The 6,109-nt window shown below is 41.4% G+C and overlaps 1 non-coding gene across 1 annotated transcript; it reads right to left on the reverse strand.

The window, feature by feature from the left end:
- Window positions 1–5,502: 5,502 nt before the first annotated feature.
- Window positions 5,503–5,576, reverse strand: TRNAI-AAU (transfer RNA isoleucine (anticodon AAU)). The gene has a single exon. It is a non-coding gene; the product is annotated as a tRNA-Ile (tRNA).
- Between the last annotated feature and the right edge of the window lie 533 nt (window positions 5,577–6,109).

Consider the following 6,109-nt stretch of genomic DNA (forward strand, 5'->3'; position numbering starts at 1 on the left):
TAGTCCATTGTCACACTGCTATAAAGAACTACTGGAGACTGGGTAATTTATGAAGAAAAGAGGTTTCATTGACCCACAGTGCCACAGGCTGTATAGGAAGCATGGCTGGGAGGCCTCAAGAAACTTACAATTCATGGCGGAAGGCGAAGGAGAAGCAAGCATGCCTTACCATGGCAGAGTCGGAGAGAAAGAGCGAAGGGGAAAGTGTTACACACTTTTCAACAACCAGATCTCAGGAGAACTCACTCATTGTCATGAGAACAGCATGAGGGAAATCTGTCTGGAACAGGTTTGTGAACCCATTGAGGTGTTCATCCAGTGCTGTTTCAGAGAAATCTCTATTTCAATCTATTCCTATACATTAGTTACTGAAAAACAACAGACAATCACAAAAACAAGTTGACCTTTTTGTGATCCTTGAGCCCAGTTGCGAAGGGCCCTCGTGACCGGGCCTCATGCCAAACAACTCGTTACAAAAAGAACTAGGGTTCCAGACTGGGCTGAAGCTTCATGAGACTTCTCCTCGTCTGTGCGCAGACAGGTGGCCAACTCTGGAGCCCAGGCTGTTGCTTCCCGGTCTGTTGGTGAATCCTCCATAGTCTGGTGAGTGTACATATATATGTGTATATATATATATATATATATATATATATATATATATGTCTTTTTCCTTCCCATTGCAATTTGCTTATTATATCAGTCTGCTTATTATTTCAATTTGCTTACTATATCATTTGCTTATTATATCTGCATTGCCATTTACGTGGGATAAAGGTTCTTTACCCTTAAAGGTATTGTGTGTGTGTCTTTTCTTCTCCCCTTACACGTCTTCCACACAGAACATGTACACATGTATCTACAGGTGCATGTGTGTATGTAGACGTGATTGCACCTGTGTTTATGTATACATGTCTGTGTACACCACATGCATGTGTAAATGTATGTGTACACGTGTATGCATGTGTGTATGCATACAGGCATGTACACATATGCACAAAGGTATCTACACATACATGTGTATACATGCATGCATGCATGTTTATGTATACATGCATGTACACCGTATGTATGTGTGTATGCGTGTGTGTATTTGCGGACGCATATGCATATGCATACATGCATGTACTTGCATGTGCACACGTAGCTGCACATTCACCTGAGTGTGTATACATGTATATACACGTGTGTGCATGTGTGAGTGTGTACAGATATGTACACATGCATGTGCAAATGCATGTGGGTGTGTGTGCATGAATGTATGTGTATCCATGTATTGTGTACACAGTATGCATGCATGTACGTGTGTAGATATATGTGCAGATACACATGTGCTTACATGTCTGCATGCATGTGTGTGCATGTGTATGTGTTTACCTACTTACGTGTGTATGCACGTGTGTACTCATGCATGCGCACACATATGCGTACATGTATGCATTGTGCACATGTGTGCACATATGTTTGTATGAATAATGTATATATACATACACGTATACACCATGTATACCAGCCTACAAATGCATCTGTGCACACACGTGAAAGCATGTCTATGCCTGAATACAAGTGTCCATATTTATGTGTGCACATCCACACATACATGTCTACACACACACGTGTGCACACATGCATGTGCACACACAAAAATTTGTGTGCAAATACATGCATGCACACACATACATGCATGACATATATGTGTACATGGATATGTGGGTATACCTGCATGTGCATACACACGTGCACTTGCATACACACATGCACCCATAATACATGTATATATACACACATGTTTACACACAAAAGCACGATGCATACATGTACTCAAACATATATGTGCATACGCACGTACTTGTGCATACAAATGCACATGTCTACCCACACATGCATTCAGACGTCTGTGCACATGTATACATACACTTATACGTACAAACATACAAACACATATACACTCATACATGTGTGCACACTCGCATACGTACACACATGCATGTGTACAAATACATGTGTGCGTCTGCATGCATTTGGGCATATTCATTGATTGTGTACAGAGTATGTATGTGTGCATGTATGTGTGTATACGCATATGTGTAGATGCATATGTGCACGTTAACATGCATGTACACTCATGTAAACATGCATCAACACATTTGTACACGTATTTATTCGTGTATCAGGTTTGTATACACGTACCTAAACATGCATGCGAGCATTCGTGCATGTATGTACACGGGAATGCATATGTGTATGCATACGTGTATGTACACATATAAGCACAGGCATCTACACGTGTGCATGCACACCTATGTGCACACTTATGTATACATGTATGTGCACGTGCATAAATGCATTAAGAAAGAAACAATTCACCCAAACAAGGAGGAAAAGATGAACATCTCAAGTACCTATGAGCATTTTTACATGCAGACCCCTTACTGACATTGGCCAAGACAGATGACAAGAGATCATCAAGGAGAGAGTTCATTAGAAAAAGATACTGCTAACATTAGAGAAACATAGCATCAATCACCCACGGCATGGATGCTGTTGAGCTTCCACCTGAAAAACAAACAACAACAACAACAAACCTGGAGGGTAGAAATAGGAACAGGTTTAGCATTACATCCCTCCCTCCTTTTCCTGGGACCTGCATTGGGCCCCATAAGCTTGGCGTGAACCTAAGTGAATAAGACACCAAAGGACTGAAGTTTACCACTACCTTCAGAATTAGGACTCAGAGCCAGGAATTTCTTTAGACTACATAACCAGTCTATGCATATGTGAGGTTTTGGACTGTAGTTCACACTGGCTGCGCTTCCTTATGGAAACACTGACTACTAGATGGAGGATATTAATGAAAGATAGCGCACATCCATACTAAATGTCATAACAGCGAAAACCATAAGATAGTTACTGACAATGAGTCATGCAATTCCGAGGGAAAAACTAGTATGCTACATTCCTCCATGCTACATTCTTTCAAATAAGAATGAAAGAATCAAGAATGGGCCTTGAAGAATGAAGATGAGGAGAAATAATGGGTGTGTGGACCGCGCATTGGAGTGGGAATTCCTAGATAAGGAAAGGCATATGGTCTGTTTAATTAAGGGACTCTGAAATACTTGTTAAAAAACCAAAAAAAAAAAAAAAAAACAGCAAGTAGTGCTTTCCAGTAACAAAGTCTACTGCAAATTTCTTTCTGTATATGGGAAATAAGGACTGTGGGACACTTTGGGTGGATCCCAGCACCTAGAGTTGGATCTGATCAAAAAGAAGTGCTCAGTAAACATTACCTACTGCTGTGGTTGCCTTCCCCCTGTGGAGTGCTGGCCTCCTGGATTGAGCTTGCATCATAGGTGTTCAGTAGGAACTTGCTTAGTGGATTTACAGGTTGAGGTTAGAACCCATCAGGATTCTTTTCCTGGAAAGAACAGGCATGTGTTCTTCCCTTCCCTCTAAGTTTTCACATAGACACTGGGTGAGGAAAGAGCCCTAAATTGCTTGAAAAATTGATTGCTCTTTGAGCAAAGCAAGAAACCCTCCTATGGAAGGGCATCATTTGGGCGTATATCGGAGTCTCAATACAAAGATGAGTGCTCAAGAGGTCAAGATGCTTAAGCAGAGAATCTGACCAGAATGTTCGTGGTACAGAGAAACAATCTTTCTGGGAGAAAGAAGACAATTGAGGCTTTCGAATATAAGCTAAATAAGCTTCAAAGGGTATACAAAAAAGAATCAGATACAAATCCTTTACTACATTCTTTTGTACAAATCAATTTTTGTCTAGAAAATCATACCTTACTATGCATCCCTATTATGTTCCTCCACCATCTATTTTGTTTTTTTAAGCGTTATTTCATTTTCATGTCCGGAGAAGCTTGTTGCTACAACTACATGAGCAAAACAGCCGGTAGCAACAGAAATGCAGTAATATCTCTCCTCAGACCTTGAAAGCATTTTCCTTAAAGGTGAACAATATTCCGCATACAAGGACTTTTTCAGGACTATGTGCCAGAAATTATACTGAATGTTTCTTAATTTTTACGTAAATCGGTCAATATAGTTTTTCAGCTTCCCCAAGTATTATTACCCCAGTGTTATAAATGACACTGAAGTAAAGGGCATATCACTCTCTTTATTCTGTGTAGGTGTGTCTGCTTACAGCTAAGGATTTCCTAAATTATAGTTTTGTAAACATTAGTTCTAAATCATTGTGATCACTTGAATTTTGAAAATGTCAAAACCAATCACATTTATGTAGTAGAAAATACAGGTTTGAGGTGCATTGGCTCACTGTTTTATTTACTATGGATCAGTGGAGTAGAAATTCCCATCGCAGGAGAGGGTTCATTCCTGTCTCTCAGCCTCAGCAAAGTTAAACATTTCAGACCTTGCCTGACTTTGGATCTATTGCGCATGCTCTATCCTTTACCACTATCCAGTCCTGGGGGCATATAGAGCCACTCAGAGCCTTAGAGGTACCTTCAGCGAAATGGAACCAATCACCATATAGTGTAGCCTATTGTTCATCTGACCAAAATGCACTATGTTGAGATAGCATGGATTCTACAGACCTGTGAAGCCCATTTGGACCACAAGACACTCTTTCCATCATGCCTGCACACATATCCCTCACTCTTCATTGATTCATGCAGACTTTTAAAAGTATTTAGCAATAAGCATCCTACCCCCAAGAAGCTTATGATCTCATGGAGAAGATGGCCAAGCAACAGACAATCCCAACATGGTGAATGCCGCTAAAACAAATGCGTACCTGGATCTCCGTGAGTGCTAGGAGGAAAGCAACCCAAACTCAGAAAAGTAGGAGAGGTGTCAGGGAAGACATTTTCCAGAAGATGGTTTCGTGTCTAACAAAGCCGTGAGACGAGCAAAGAGGAGGTGAAAGGCTCAGCGTTCTATGGGACATTTCCTTAAGTCCAGTATCTCTCGAGTTGAGTGTGGGAAGCTAAAAGAGAGGAAATAGAAATGAAAAATGGGAGTTCTTGAGAGGCTTTACTTACCCTGCACAAGCCAAGGACAGGTCTGCGGGAAGTAAGCAGATGCACAGTTAGGAAAGCCCATATCAGGAGTTAGTCACGACAGAGAAAGATTTGTACACTTTGGAAATCGTAAAAGGATGAAAAGCCCAGGTCCTTATTTCCGTGTTTTCGCCTGTTTTTCACGTTCCTCCCGTATTTCAATTTCTTTCTGGAATCTCAGCTCTCTTCATCATCTGCTCTTGCAGGAACACTAAACTGGAAACGCAACCCTACGACTCAGCGAACTATGTCCCATCAAGATTACTGGGTACAAATACATTTACTTTCGTGTTCTGTTGTGACTGTCTGTATCACTGCACACAGTTGTTACTGTGAAACAAGCATTAAAAGTCTGTGTAGATTACTGAGTACATATACATGTCTTTTCTTGTTCTCCCGTGACTTTTGATATCACTGCACACAACTGTTACTGTAAGATGAACATTAAAAAAAAAAAAAAAATCACGTTTGGCCGGTACGGGGATCGAACCCGCGACCTTGGCGTTATTAGCACCACGCTCTAACCAGCTGAGCTAACCGGCCCCGCTTACTAAAAGTCACCCTAAATCTCTTGAGAAGTTTAAAGGCGAACGTTATTCCAATCACCAAAGAAACTTTTCTGAACTTCTCGGAACTGGAAAGAACCTGCGATCTTTGCTAACTTGTTTACGATCCTCGGCAAATTTCTCCGAACCCTGACATTTCAGTTAAAATACAATTCTGCGGAAGGAAAGTTCAAACGTCACCTGCTTCAGTGTTTCACGACAAAGGGTTTCAGTGACCACCCTTTTAAACGCAACGCCATCACCGTCCGCCGGTACTGTGGCCTGCCCTTATCACTCCTTTCTACTTTGCTTCCGTAGCTTCTGAGCGACCCGTGAAGAAATTGACGGAAAACGGAAGGAATTACCGCCAGTTTCTTTCCACGGGCCGTCAAGGCCAATATAAGTCCCCACCCAGGCTCCTCTGCTCGTAACTTCTAGCACGATTCCCACTGAATTCGCCCATGTTTCCCAAAAGTGAGTATTTGATCCCTACCCCACCCCATTTTTAGAAAACTCAGGAAAACGCTCTCG

This window comes from Pan paniscus, chromosome 5 (genome assembly GCF_029289425.2).
Source record: "Pan paniscus chromosome 5, NHGRI_mPanPan1-v2.0_pri, whole genome shotgun sequence".
In the NCBI taxonomy this organism is placed as follows: domain Eukaryota; kingdom Metazoa; phylum Chordata; class Mammalia; order Primates; family Hominidae; genus Pan; species Pan paniscus.